The 15,137-nt window shown below is 46.2% G+C and overlaps 1 protein-coding gene and 1 long non-coding RNA gene across 7 annotated transcripts in view; one reads left to right on the top strand and one right to left on the bottom strand.

Annotated features, from left to right (window-relative positions):
• The window catches only part of LOC148220178 (protein FAM219A-like), a 193,651-nt gene that overhangs the window by 14,943 nt on the left and 163,571 nt on the right, over positions 1-15,137 (bottom strand). The window lies entirely within an intron of this gene.
• LOC148220183 (uncharacterized) lies at positions 3,097-11,743 on the top strand. Its single transcript, XR_015799096.1, has 3 exons — positions 3,097-3,569; positions 4,479-7,251; positions 10,048-11,743. It is a non-coding gene; the product is annotated as an uncharacterized LOC148220183 (long non-coding RNA).

Below are 15,137 nucleotides of genomic sequence, written 5' to 3'. Positions count from 1 at the left end.
TGACCCAAGTTAATCAAAGGGATATTTCATACCATATGATGTCAGCTCAGATGTATAAAGCTAAGGGAGAGAGAAGGAAGGGGGGGCATTTGTGATTCTTCAGTGTTTGCCTCCTGGAGGAACCATTACATGTGCTGAAGCCCTGCTCCCCAGAAAGCGTCGGAACATCGCTACTGATGGGAAGTAGAGATTTGTGGAGGCCCATGGGCCTGCTACAGCTCTGCCCACAGCCTTGCCCTGGAGGGATGTCCCTTGAATAGGATGCCCCTTGAATGGGCTATGATTAGCTTATCTCAACCCTCCTGGAAGGATGCTCCTTAGCTTGGCACATCTTTTCTTATGGTGGTGAGCTATCCCCAAAGGCTTCAGTGATCCCACCACGCCCTAGTACCCATGTTAATCCTTTGTAACCCATTGGTCTTAAACCCTTGGTACCACCCTTGCTTTCCCCCATAAAAACCCCAGTTTTCCCCTCAGTTCTTTAGGGAGCTGTCATCCCTGGCTCCCTTCACAGAGCTCCTGGATAATAAAGGAATCTCTGTGGAATCTGCATACCTGAGTCGGCCTGGGATAGCCTCTCAAGCAGAGCTGAAATCACTGAGCTGATCTCACTGAGAGCTGATCACTTGCGGCCACAGCCACCACTTGCTGAGGGTTATCTGGCGGCTGGGAGACCAGCCAGAAGACCCCCTAGAAGGCAGTCCCTTGTGAGACTCTCTGGGAATGTTGGTGGCTTCCCGGGTCTGGAGCATTGGATCTCCACGGAGCCCCTACCAGTCAACAGAGATTGACCCTTATTTCTTTAGCTTATGCGTGCACAGATTCTTGCTTATTTCTTTCTTTCAATGTAGTAAAACTGCCTTATCACACCCACTGGTTGTTCTCCATCTTATTGTATCCCCTGTCCCATTGGGAAAGGGAGTGATAGAGCAACTTGGTGAACACCTGGCAGCCAGACAAGGTCAACCTGCTACACCCCAACTCACAGCAGCTTGTTGACAACACAGATTAAGATGGTCATAAAATTTCTGGATAAGAACCAGCTGGGTAGAGACCTTGCCTCATTGTCCTGGTTTTGGGCAAATTTGGGGGAAAACCTCCAGAAGGAGCCCTCAGACAGCAAACCCCACGACTCCTCCCCCCGACCACCGGGTTCGGGAAGAATTTCCTCAGAGAAGAGTGGGAAAAAAAAAACCTGTTTATTTAACAAGCAAGACACTCCCCAGCACAGGGAAAAAAAACAACACCAGCTGACAAAAAAAACTCTTTCACCGTTCTGAAGGGATTACAAACTCAGTCTCTCCGGCGAGTGGTCGCTCAGTTATCAGTCTCCGGCGCTGGGGAATGACTGCTGCAGGTGACAGAGTGTAGACTCCCGGTGTTTCTTGGGGTTTCCCAGGTCCCCGTCCAGAACAGGTTCAGATGGTATCCAGGAGAGGGAGGGGACGGGGTGGAAAAGAAAGCAGTCCAGGGAAAAAGTTGGACTGCCTAGCTGAACTAACTAATAAGCAAAAGCAAGGGCAAAGCGAAGGAAAGAAAAAGAGGCAGAAGCGAGCAAGCAGGCAAGCAAGCAGGCAAGCAAGCAAGCAAGCCGAGCTAAAACCTCTTCTAAACATAGACCATGGGGGAGGTGAGCCGGCTGATAACAAGACAAAACAAAGCTTCACTTTCAGAGTCCGTCCTGGAAGCACAGGACATAATACCAAACATAATCAGAACACACGATTGGAGATACAAACACCATAACATCACCCTAGGACACTCATGCACCTAGTTGCTGCATGGATTCTAAAACTGCTTTAAAACCTGCTAAAGGGGATTTATCCTTTTTCTCCTCCTACTGAGGCTGCCACTGAGGGGCCCAGTGGGGATAGAAAAGTGTATCCATCAAAGCATCACCACCATTTAGTGTTAGCCTAGCCTAGCTTGATACTAGGCCTGAGTTATTACTGTTTCCCTTTATGGCAACTCAACAGAGTAACACATGTCACAACAGAAAATGTTGACCCTGCTTATATTCCTGGCAAGTTGTGATGCCTCCTGTGTGCCTTTCTCTTTTATCTCACATTGATTCTGGGGAGTGAAATATTTTGCAGTTGCATTTTTAAATAGTATATTGTTTTCTTAAATGTTCAGATCTTGTTCTACTTGCTACTGAAATGTACCTTAAAACCTGGACAGTACATCAAGCTTTCTTTGTCTATTCAGTGCAAGATGTATTTAAATTAACTTCTCATTTAGTAGAGACTATTTTTCTTAATAACTTCTCACCACAGATTCACAACTAGAATTCAGGTCCAAAAGTTAAGCCTTCTGCAGGTATGCAGTGTTTATGCTGTATTAATACATTTCTGCCTCCAGTAGGGATAGGAGCCCATGTACGATGGGTTATCATAAAAACTGATATTCAGTTTTCTGGTTCAAAGTCCTTCCTTGTTTCTTGTGGGAAATCATTTGGGTTGAGCTAGCAATTAGCCACAAAAGTTAACTGTTCCAATCTCATTCTGCAGTGTTAGACAAGGCCTGTAGGGAAAAGCCAAGCATGGGGTCAGTAAGGCAGTGTTATAGATGGGTGACATGATGGTTGGTCCTCATAATTAAGAGATTAATATTATGGGTATGTTAAGAGAAGGTTTTTCTTTTTAAGTTGTATATTTATGTTATTATAATATGTCGTCCCATAGTCATCTTTCCCCTCCCCCTTGTAATAGCCTTGGCAATCGGGACATTTGGAGAGGGCTGGCTTGTTAGTAGGAGGCACAGCATAATAACACCTGACCTCCAATCAAGATATAAGAAAGTGATCTCCACCAATGGACGACAGAGAAAGAGTTGACTGACGAGACTTTGGCAGGGGCTAAGAGTATAAAAGACAGAACATCCATTTTGTAAATGAGCACATGGCTGCAAGCCATGGGGACTCCCAGTGCTGCTTTTTCTCCCTATTTAGTCTGCCACTTTATTTTGTTAAGGTTTAATAAACCTTTGAATCTTTAAAAAGTGAGTGTTGTTTCTCACAGCAGGAAAGGGACTAAAAAACATTCCCCAGAGTGTGAGAAAATGTTGGGAACTATTTTTGTGCCATGCCTGAATAATAGAGGTTTACCAGACTGCTGTCTGGGTGTCTTGGGGGTGGTTTATTATCCCATACAATTTCTGGGGGTTTTGATTTGTTTTGTTTGTTTGTGCCTGGAGTGATTGCTGTCTCCACCTGTCATCCTTCCTGGCTCTGGGACTTTGGGAGCCAAGCTGGGGTTTCTGGAGGGAGCTGGGGCTGGGGAAAAATACTGCCCTTCCTCTTTCAGTGTGGGCAGTTCGACTGGACACACATGGCCAGTATCTCTGACCAGGGATCCTGCTGTTTCTGTGAGTTTTGACTGCTTCTTTTTGATTTTTTTGCTTCAGGGCTGTGACTGAGCTTGCCGACTTGGCTTCTTTTGCTGCTCTACTGTCGGGAAGCCCAGAGCCAGTGCATGCCCCACCAAGACACGGGAACACCCTCGTTTTCCTGCTGGGGGCTGCTCCCCTATCCTCCACATAGCCTGGACCTGAAGAACCAGCCAACTCAGGTGAGAAATCCCGAAAAGCCTTTTCCCTACTGTATTTGGGAGCTGGACTGCTACTGCCCAACCCTTGCCGTACCTCTGCCATTGCTCTGGGTTTGTGCTACACTGTAGCTTTTCACCCTCTGGCTGCCAGGAGGTCCTGTCATTCCAGCTTGCTTCTCCTGAGGTTCCTGTTACAGCTCCTTTTGCTATCCAGAGGAGGTACTGGGATCAGCTGCCCCTGAGGGTTCATAAAGGTAGCCCTTTCTCCATCCCATCCAGCCAGCTGCATCCGCCATTGTCCACATGAGAGGGAGATGGCCAAAACTCGTGCCACGGTGCCCCCTTGCAGCCGCGGGAGAATCATCCCATCTGCCCTGCCCGGCTGGGGAGCCACCAGCGCCTCTGCCATCTGCAGCTATAACCACACCAAAGGGGAAAGTGCTTGCAGCCAAGAGAAGGCTGTTAAGGGGTCTCTGGTGGGAGGGGTAAGATTTCACAATTTCAATAACTAGCATTTATTCAATTTTTTTCTTTCTTTTTCTGTGCCTTGCAAGCACCTTTTTTTTTTCTTTTTTTTTTTTTTTTTTTTTTTTTGTTAATAAACATAGTTTTTTTCACTTTCACCACCTGGTATCCATTTCTGCCATTGGCAGAAGAAAAGGGAGTTATTGAAGCCCTTTCTCCTTAGAGGAAACATTAATTTTCTCCTGAAATTTGTCTCAAAACCAAGACACTGGGGAACCTGAAGAGTTAATTTGTTTTGCTTCTGCTTTCCTGTGGTGTGTGAAATGTGCTGATATAGGGGTTTTTTCTCTTGTGGATTTTATTTCCTTTGGAGAGAAAAGCACCTTTTCTCACTTGTCTTGGGAAAGTGGCATGCCTACCAGGATGTAAAGCACAAGATGGGCCAACTCTGTCCTTTCCACACAGATGAAAGCAGGGGAACACATGTCCAAGGCCACCTTTTTGAGGCTCAAATAAACATCAGAGATGCCTAGAGATTGTGGTGATGAGCAAGACTGAGGAACCTGGAAAGAAGACTACATACTCCTACAAATCTTGTCCAGCTCTCCTGCTGCCAATGGCTGAGTTGAGTAGATGTTCATTGAATTTGGCAGGAAAAGGATCAGGCTAATAACTCTCTGGCATGAGATACAAAATCAGTCATTTCTCACACTGACCACAAATACACAGCACTGAGACAAGCTACCAATGCTTCAAGAGGCTGTATAATTCACAAAAGGCACTTGAATCAGAAAAAAGGTTACAGGTTTCATTTTCTGCCAAGAAATTTAAAGCCTGATGAAACCTTTTAGCCTTTTAAATGGACCATCAAACTTTGCTTTCTATTGAATGCTCGGTAAAAGCACTAATGCTCTTCTCTCAGATTACTCATTCGGTCAATGAATCTGGACTTTTTTTAAATGTCTTTTTCCTCCAATAGATCTCGCCATGACTATTTCTATGCTCTTACTGAGGGCTATTGCAGTGTGTGGAACTGAACAATATGAGATTAAACCCATTCTTTCACTTATTTGGTGGCTTGGAGTGAACATTCCTAAAGCAATGTGAGTATAGTAGGAGCATCCATGCCAGTGTCCCCAGCTAAATATCTTAAGCATGAATCAACAGTTCATCTTCCTCTTGGATGCTGTGAATCCTGAGTTGCTGGTGGTCAAAAAGTGAGGGCTACCAGGAGGAATGGAAGTCTATGTGTATTGAATTTGCATGGCCAGGTTTTGGTAACTGGGGCTAGAAGGGTAGCTTCTATGGGAAGCTGCTAGAAGCTTCCCCCATGTACAACCCCTCCCTGTCTTTATCTCAGCTCATGAGCCTTTTGCTTTATTTTCTCTTCCCTGTCTACTTAAGGAGGGGAGTGATAGAGCAACCTTAGTGGGCACCTGGCATCCAGCCAGGGTCAACCCCACCACAGCCCTGGGGTGTTGGGACAAGCTCCTAGAAGGTGGTAGAGATTCATATAGGTAATTTCAAGCTTTGAGGCAAGGAAACCGTCTTCTTGAGCCTTACAAATATTATGAACCACTAGTGCTTCCACCATCGCTCAAAAATTTTTTTTGGATCACAATGTCCTGAAGTAATTCTGGGCTATAAAATCCATCACACCAACCATCAGGTGTTGGAGTCAGTAAGTCAGGAGTCTCTCTGAATTCTTCAGAGAGAAATCAGAGTGCAGGGACTGAATTAAAGCCTCTGGATGGATTGAAGTATGTTAAGCCACTCACACATAAAGTAGAGGTATAAGTTTAAGTTTTAGTATAAGCAAGCAAGTAAGTAAGTAGAATGGGTTTTAAGTGCTTTTAGTAAGTAAAAGGTCTTAGATACCAGTATAGAAGTTCGAGTTCTAGTGAAGGTTGAAAAACAGTCTTAGATACTAGGGGTTCCGTGGAGGCTCCAAAAACATAGTTTTAGACATAATAAAGCTATAGTAAGAATATTGCTTACATTTTTCAGATAGAACAAGATAGACCATATACATAGTTTATACGTAGCCTGGCGTGCTAAGAAACTAGAATTCTAATAGGTTAAGAAGTAGTGGCCCGAGTTTGTGTCTTAGCTTGTTCAGAAGTTTCTATATAAGAATGTGCATTGGGGAGAGCTGATGCTTTTTGCCATTGCTTTTACCATTTGCTTTTTGCCATTTGCTTTTGCTTTGTTTCTGCTTCTATTTGGGACTTTATACCAAAACTTAGCATGGACTTCAGTGCCTGTGACTTTTGCTTTGAGACTGATGTGCTTCAGCAATAAACAACTTTATAGCAACTATGAGATAAGGAAAAAGGCAAACTCTGTGAGGCAAGGTACTGTTTCTTTTTCTTCACACCAGTGACTCAGCTGTGATAACTCCCTCTGGATGATGCCATTTTGGATTTTACCTTTTTATCTTTTATATATTCTCTGTATTCTTTTCGCATATATTTGTAGCTTTGTAGCTTCTTATTGTAGCTTAGTTTCAATATTTTCCTAGGCAGAAAGACAAAACGAATTCCAGGATAGCTATGCTATCTTGGTTCTCCTTAGAAACCAAGGTGGAAAACAGCTTTTTGAGACATATTTTTGTAAACAGGGTCTGTATATCATCCCAAGGGGGGAGAATCTAGAAGGTACTAGAACTGGGGGAATTACTTCACTAGGCGGGTTCCTGATTGAGGGGTTCTTGACAGATATGCTAATTTGCAGAATCTATAAAAATTGCACAAGCGTCACTCACAGGGTGCTTCTTCAGCGTTTTCCACCTGAAGGATTTGTGCACCTGTGGATCCTCATATAAAAGTATCCCTTTTTATCACCCTACCTGTGCCTGTCCCATATTTTTAGGACCAGAGAAAAAGACATAATGGGGAAGCACCAGCACAGTCCCACTCATCCTGAGGAGTTCATGTCTGCTAATGGACCATAATGAACTGAATGACAGCAGCAGAATAGGCAGCTGCAATGACCATCAAGGACTCGAAAAAATATCCCGTGACTCACAGGATTACATCATTCCATTGTGAAACTCCTCGTCCTGGGGGAGGTAGTGAGCATTCCTTCCTGAACCTGAGTATATAAAATATTGAGGTTTGGGGACTGGGGGCACCACCACCACTGAACGGATCAGAGGAGGAGCAAAACTTCCACAGGACCACCACTTTTGACTGCAACCATCGCTTCAACTAGACTTCAATCATCACTTGATAGGACTGTAAGTATCACCCTGACCAACAGGGTGCCAGGTTGTACTCTAATTTTGTGGGTTTAAGCCAGTTTTCTGTGTATCATTGCATTTATTGTAATCTTTCTATTAAATAGTAACTGTTGGAAATTATACGAAATTTAAATTTTTAATGTAACTTTAGTCAGTTTTCACAGAATTGCACAATGAACTAGATTGGAAAAGACCTTTGAGATAATCAAGTCCAACCTATGTTCACCTTTGCCCCAGGGGAAGGGAATTGAAGTTTCTTTCCAGGGCACTGTTTCACCAGGTAAGGCCTGATGAGCTTAACATCTGAGTAGACTGGGAGTAATACAGAAGATATACAAGAGATAACGACCATTAACAGACATCAACACCCAGAAGATGCCCCACAGTTTACCTTCTCGGTTCCTACCATCAATCAAGAAGCCCCAATGAAGCACTACCACTGGAAAGTATTGCCACAAGGCATGAAGTGCAGTCCTTCCATCTGCCAGTGGTACGTGGCCTCATTGTTGTCCCCGGTGAGCACCCAAAAAAGGGAAGCCGTCATTCTCCACTACATGGATGATATGCTTGTGTGTGGCCCCGATGACTCTATATTCCAACACACACTTGACCTAGTGGTTAAAGTTTTACCCTCTGCTGGATTCCAACTGCAGGAAGACAAAGTCCAAAGGATGCTACCTTGGAAGTACCTGGGCCTGGAGATCACTGCATGGATGGTTGTTCCGCAGAAATTGGCAATTGTTAATGATCACTAAACCCAAGCGGATCCCCATTACTTGTGCAGTTCTTTGAACTGGGTCAGGCCCTGGTTAGGCCTCACCAGCGAGGACCTAAACTCCCTCCTCAATTTATTGAAGGGGGAGAGAGAACTGGTTTCTCCCAGGGAACTGACCCCAGAGGCAAAAGCCGCAATCAAAAAAGCACAGAAGGCCTTGGCCGAGAGGCAGGCTCACCGTTATCAGCCTGAGCTGCCTTTCAAATTCATTGTACTGGGAAAGCTGCCACACTTGCATAGTTTACATATTCCAATGGATTGAAGGGCAGAAAGATTCACTCCTAATGATAGAGTGGGTTTTTCTCTCCCACCAACGATCCAAGACCATCACCAAGCCACAAGAACTGATAGCTCAGCTGATTCGGAAAGCCAGGGTAAGACTGCGCAAGCTGGCTGGTTGTAACTTTGTGTGTATTCACCTCCTGGTCAAACTTCTTAAGAAGGGAAAGAACTCTCCCGAGAAGTTGACCAAAGAGATGTTTCAGCACCTGCTCCAGAGCAATGCCAACCTCCAGTTATCTCTGGACAGCTACAGTGGACAAATATCAGTCCACGCCCCATCACACAAGCTGTTTAATGAGCAATTCCACCTCATTCCTCATGAGAAAAGGAGCCATAGGCCTCTCAAAGCTCTCACAGTGTTCACTGACGTTTCCGGGGTGTCCCACAAGTTGGTGATGACTTGGAGAAATCCCCAGACTCAGCATTGGGAAGCTGATGTTGAGTTTGTGGAGGGGTCACCCCAGGTCACCGAACTGGCCGCAGTAGTGAGAGCCTTTGAGAAGTTCTTGGAGCCAATTAATTTGGTAACCGACTCAGCCTACATGGAAGGGGTAGTGTCCAGGATGGAGCAGGCAGTTCTCAAAGACATCAAGAACGAGTATCTCTTCAGGTTGTCCTCAAAACTAATTTATTTAGTTTCACATCGAGAGCATCCGTTCTGTGTAATGCATGTGAGGTCACATACTGATTTGCCAGGTGAAATCGCAGAAGGGAATTTTAAAGCAGACTCCCTTGCTGCCCCAGTCGAAAGGGTATGCTTCCCAGACATCTTCCAACAGGTGAAGCTGAGCCACCAGCAATACCATCAGAATATGCCAGGTCTGATCTGTCAGTTCCAACTAACACGGAGTCAGGTTCGAGCAATTGTAGCTACTTGTCCCAGTTGCCAGCTCCAGGCCATGCCATTGCTGAGTATTGGGGTTAACCCCAGAGGCCTTGGGAGCTATGAAGTGTGGAAGACAGATGTAACACACATTCCCAGTTTGGGTCATCTTAAGTATGTACACATAAGCATTGACATATATTCAGGTGAGGTTTATGCCTCTGCCCACGCAGGAGAAAGGGCTGTGCATGCCAAACAACACCTAGTGCAAGTCTTTTCAGTGCTTGGCATCCCTAGGAAAATCAAGACCGACAACAGTCCAGCGAATGCATCCAAGGAGTTTCTAGAGTTTGTCCAGCAGTGGGGAGTGGAACATAAAACTGGATTCTCCCACTCCCCCACAGGCCAAGGTATGGTTGAGCGTGCCCACCAGATGCTCAAGCAAGTCCTGGCTAGACAGAGCAGTTCAACAGTGTGGATATCGCCACAACAAAACCTCTTTAAAGCCATATTTACAATTATTTTTTTTAATTTTTCTTTTGAAAATATGAGTCCTCTGGTGGTACGTCACTTTAACAGCAGTGATCAGTTTAAGTTGTCTCAGCATCCACCAGTCCTAAATAAGGACTCAGAATCTTGGGAGACCAAAGGTCCTTATGAACTTGTTACCTGGGGTGGTGGCTACACATGCATTTCCACCCCCTCAGGCCCGAGTTGGGTACCCCAAAAGTGGGTAAAACCTTTTGTCCCCAAAAATCCATTTCCGGCAGAAGGGGATAAAAAGTAAGTAGCTGTTGCTTCAAAAAGAAGACGCCGCCGGAAAGAAGAGAGAAAACCTGCCTGAGATCTGGTTACATTCCAGCAGACACACTAACTTTTAATATGGTTTAAAATGTTTGGTTTTGCTTTTTAGAAAAAACCTACCTCCCATCCAACCTCGCCATGATCCCTATCCAAGTTGTCATCCTGTTCGTGCTAAGCAGTCTGACAGCTGTGTGGATCGTCCCTCAGCCACTCCAAAGCATCTGGGTGATCCTGGCACAGACACTCCAACAAGAAAATATATGCCTGTCCACTGCAGCAGCAAGAGACCCTATGTCTATCTGCCTGGTAGGAATTCCATTGCAGGCTGGAGAATATCCAGCCAATTTTGACACATCTATGCCCAACCCAGGTCCTGAGTCATACAACATCTGACAACGCTAAAAGCATCGTCAGCAGGCTGTAATGATTAAAAACCCCATAGAGGGGTGGCTACCAAATTTGCCCAAAGCAGCTCAGGAACCCCAATAATTAGAGCTATTGGGTTCCTCTCCGGCACCATACTGCATTCACTTTACCCTCAGCCTTTTATCTAACACTAAAGCCTTTCACACCATACTGTCATATCAAGAGGAATTCACTGCCAAAAGGTGGTCTAATATTCTGAGCCATGTTACAGCAGACAATCCCTACCATTCACATCCCAAAAACCTCCCTAAGGGTCTGTTCCTAATTTGCACAGATCAGGCATGGGCAGGAATCCCTTCTCAGCTTTTAGGAGGGCCATATACCATCGGGCAGTTGTCCCTGTTAGCACCCAACCAAACTTTAATTGGCAAATGAATTCATAAAAACAATTCAGCCAACAAAATTCAAAAGAGAAGTGCCGACAAATTAGATCCAGATTGTGATTCTGAAATTTTTCATCGGGCCAAGTCAAAAAGAATTGCTACTTCCATATTCTTTCCATGGGTCACAGCAGCCAAAGCCCTAGGTGAATTGGGCCACCTAGAGTGCTGGGTGGTCAAACAGGCAAACTTAACATCCATTGCCATCAGCTCCCTCCTGGAAGACTAGGAGATTACCAGACAGGCCACACTCCAAAATCATGCAGCCATAGACTTCCTTCTGCTGCTGCATGGACAGGAGTGCCAGGAATTTGAAGGACTTTGTTTCCTGAACTTGACCTCAAAAGCTCCCAACATCCACGCAGCCCTCTGAGAAATGAAAAGCATGATCAGACAAGTAAAGCAAGGATCTGAAGACTGGTTCAGTGGACTGTTCAAAGGCTGGGAACTCACAGGGTGGTGGATTTCAATAGTTAAAACAATTCTGTCATTTTTTGTTGTTCTTTTTCTAATAGTGTTGGCGTTCGGAGTTCTACGATGTTTAATTTTTAAAGCCATTAACAGTTTAATCCCTACTACCTCAGAAGTCAATCACATAAAGTTGACAGACCAAAAGCAATCTAACCGGCCCACAAATCATAAGTGGTGGAAAAATTAATATTCTGAATCAGAATAAACCAGACGCTCTTCTTTTAACTTTATTTAACAAAAAAGGCGAGGTGTTGTATTGTGCCATGTAGTTGTTTGCACTAAATAATTTGTTTAGTATCACAGGGTTCGTGGTTATTGTATTGGCACTAAATGGTTTGTTCTGTACTCCCCCAAGCTACGGTGATGGTTCTGCCCTCCCCTCGCCCCTCCCCTTTGGTTATACCCCATTGTTTGTGGTCCTGTTCCTCCCCTCCCCTTTCCCTGGGTTTAAAACCTCCCGCCATTTTCTGTTCGCTCTCTTTCTCTCCATCTCCCACCTGGAAGCTACAATAAACAGTAGGACCATTTCCCACAGGAGAAAGAGCCTCCTTTGGTCTTTTGCCTTTGTCCTTGTCAGTATCCTCATCTCCCTTGGTCCAGAGCTAACCGAGAGGACTGGAGAGAGAGGATATTATGACAGTCGACCCCGCCATTTGGTCTCCCCCCTGCTGCTCCTCCACCCGTGTAATCCATCACGCCTGGCCCCCTTCTCCCCCTAGCATCATCTTGGGGTGTAGCCATGTCGACTCCTTCCATTTCTACTGGGATTCCCCCACCCTTCACGGATCCTGCCACCCAAGGCCGTGACGTGACAGCATGTCCTGCCAGCCCTGACCACCATAGCTCCCGCCCCTTCCTTCCCCCTGCTTGCCTCTTGACCACTCCCATTGGCTCCACTGCCACCTGCAGCTGCCGCTGCTGCAGACTCTAGTCAGCTGAGCAGCAGTGCGACCCTGACCTGCCCCTGCCATGTGGCCGACAGCTCCATGGCCGCTGCATCCCCGCTGCCTTCCTGTGGTTGAGTCGTACCTCACGCCCCGCCACAGAGTCCCTGGTCCCATGCTGCTCCACTCCAGGCAGCTTCGATATGCTCGAAGACTCCCCGTGCAGCAATCAGGCACCCTACATCCTCTTCTAAGGACAGAAGCAGTGACACCTCGGATTCTGACTCTGGGTCCAAGGACTGCTGGGCACAGACACGGAGGGAGGCCACCCAGGATGGGGACTGGGAGCTGGCCCAAAAGATCTCAGTCTTCCCAGTTGTCTATGAGAAAGGGAGATGGGGGAGAACCCACAAATATAAGATTATGGGAGCCAATCCCCTATGGAGAAATCAAAGAACTCTGTAAGGTGGCCAAGGAACATGGGCAGGGACTCCATTTCTGTAGGAACTTATTAGAAGCCACCTTCTCTGTGCACACACTCATCCCACATGATATTAAAAATAGCCTTACTTGCCTCCTCTCCCCAGGTGAATATATGGTATGGGAAAGGCACTGAAAAAAACATTTAAAAATACTATCTGACACCTACTCTAAAGACGTGGGCCGGCCAAATTTGACCATTGAGCAATTAGCCAGAGAAGGTGAGCTTCAAAAACCCACTGACCAAGTGAACACCGTACCTGAAGCCATACTGCAGGACATATCCATTGCAGCAAAAACATCACTGCTCTTTACCACTAATGATTCAATACCTACACAACATTTTCCTAATATTAAACAAGGGGTGGACAAATCCTTTATTAAATTCATAGACAGACTAAAGGTGGCCCTCGAAAAGCAAGTTGAAAGCCCAGAGGGGCAAAAGGAACTTTTAAATAAACTTGCTATATCGAATGCAAACAACCAATGCAAAACTATTCTAAGGGCCTTACTTTTAGACACTGAGCCCACCATCAGGCAGATGGTAGAAGCTTGCACTCATCACACTTCCACCAAAAATACTGTTGCCCAAGCAGTTGCTAAGGGCATTGCAGAAGGGGTATCTGGAGCATTTGCAGTGGTGGCTTTGAAAGATAATGCCCACTGTTTCAATTCTGGGGAGTTTGGACATTTCCTAAAAGACTTCCCAGAAAAGTCACCAACCCTGGACCATCACACCAACTACCAAAGGCCCCAAGGACGTCCAAGTTACCAGCAATGCCCGGGAAATTCCTGGCAGAGCATAGGATGGCCCCATGCTCCGATAGCAAATCAAAAGCCATATTGCCCTGTCCAGCATGCGAAATCCACTGCCAAGTTTCGAGACCAGGACCATAGATGCTTGGAGACACCATCATCACAAGAGATCCCAGAAGACATGAAGAGGATCCAACACTCGGAGCGATACAGGTAGGAACCCAACGCCAACTGGTAACTGTGCTGTCCATTGAGTGTTTTTACTGCATTCCCACAGGAAAGTAGTCCATGGAACATTCTCATCCTAGGTGACACTTTTCATGGTCCAAATCACATTTTTGTTTTACCAGAAATACAAACAGTACACCTTGGACAAGGAATCTTTGTCCAGCTTCACTGCACGGACACACCCTTTTACCTTTCTCAAGGTGCACCAATCACACAGGTCTTTTTACTCCCACAGAACTACCTGGAACGAGTTCCCCTTAATACAACAATAATATGGGTACAGATTGTGGGCTCCAACAAACAAATTACAGAGTGCAGCCTGTTCTGTAAGGGGGAGAAGATCCACCAACCAGAGATGCTGGACACCGGGGAGGATGTGACCATCATCGCCCGCTCTGAGTGGCCAGTGAACTGGGAACTATAGCCAGTAGCAGGTATGATTTCTGGGATTGGTGGAGTCTCAGTGTCTATGAGGAGCAAGCAGAATGTCATTGTTGAAAGTCCCGAGGTCAAGATGGCAACCATCCGGCCATTTGTGATAAGGACCCCCATCACCCTATGGGGCAGGGACCTTCTATCCAAATGGGGGGCTTCCATCCAAATTCCCAGCTGGGATTTCTGATTGAGGCCACTGAGGAGCACGCACTACCATCTATGCCTGGGCTCACCTGGAAACACAAGGATCCAGTCTGGGTCGAACACTGTCCCCTTTCGAAAACAAAACTGAGCACACTGGAAGACCTTGTGGAGGAACAGCTTGCCAAGGGCCACATAACACCAATCACCAGACCTTGGAACTCCCCTGTCCTTGTGTTGAAAAAGCTCAGCAAGGACAGGTGGAGGCTCCTCCATGACCTCCACAAGATCAATGAGGCCATTGAGGATATGGGTCCTCTCCAGCCCGGACTTCCCTCACCATCGATGCTGCCCCAGGACTGGATGCTTGCCATCATAGACATAAAATATTGTTTCTTCAATATCTCACTCCACCCCCAGGATGCCCCCTGGTTTGCTTTCTCCATTCCCTCCCCTGACAGGCCACACTCAGAAGATACTACTGACTTGTCCTTCCCCAAGGCATGAAGAACAGCCTGACCATATGCCAGTGGTACATCACCCACATTCTGTCCCCCATCAGAAGCCTGTTCCCAGATGCCATAATCCATCACTACACGGACGACATTTTGGTCTGTGTGTCAGTAAAAACTTATCTGGACATGACTATAAGAAAAACCATTAAGGCCCTAGAAGATGCTGGGTTTGAGATTCGTGAAGACAAAGTACAGTACACCAGCCCCTGGACATACCTCGGTCTCCAGATCCATGAGAGAACCATTGTGCCCCAGCAGCTTACCATCAAGGACAACCCCAGGACCCTAAGAGACCTTCACCAATTATGGGGATCCATGAACTGGGTATGTCCCCTGTTGGGGACCACGACGGAAGACCTCACCCCACTCTTCAACCTTCTATGCGGCTGCGAGGATCTGGATTCCTCACGAGATCTCACCCCAGAGGCCCGAGGCGCCATCTGCAAAGTCCAGGAGGCCCTGTCCTCATGACAGGCACACCAT

This window comes from Sturnus vulgaris, chromosome W (assembly GCF_052056855.1).
Source record: "Sturnus vulgaris isolate bStuVul1 chromosome W, bStuVul1.hap1, whole genome shotgun sequence".
NCBI classification, from domain to species: domain Eukaryota; kingdom Metazoa; phylum Chordata; class Aves; order Passeriformes; family Sturnidae; genus Sturnus; species Sturnus vulgaris.
This window is presented reverse-complemented; position numbering and strand designations above follow the sequence as displayed.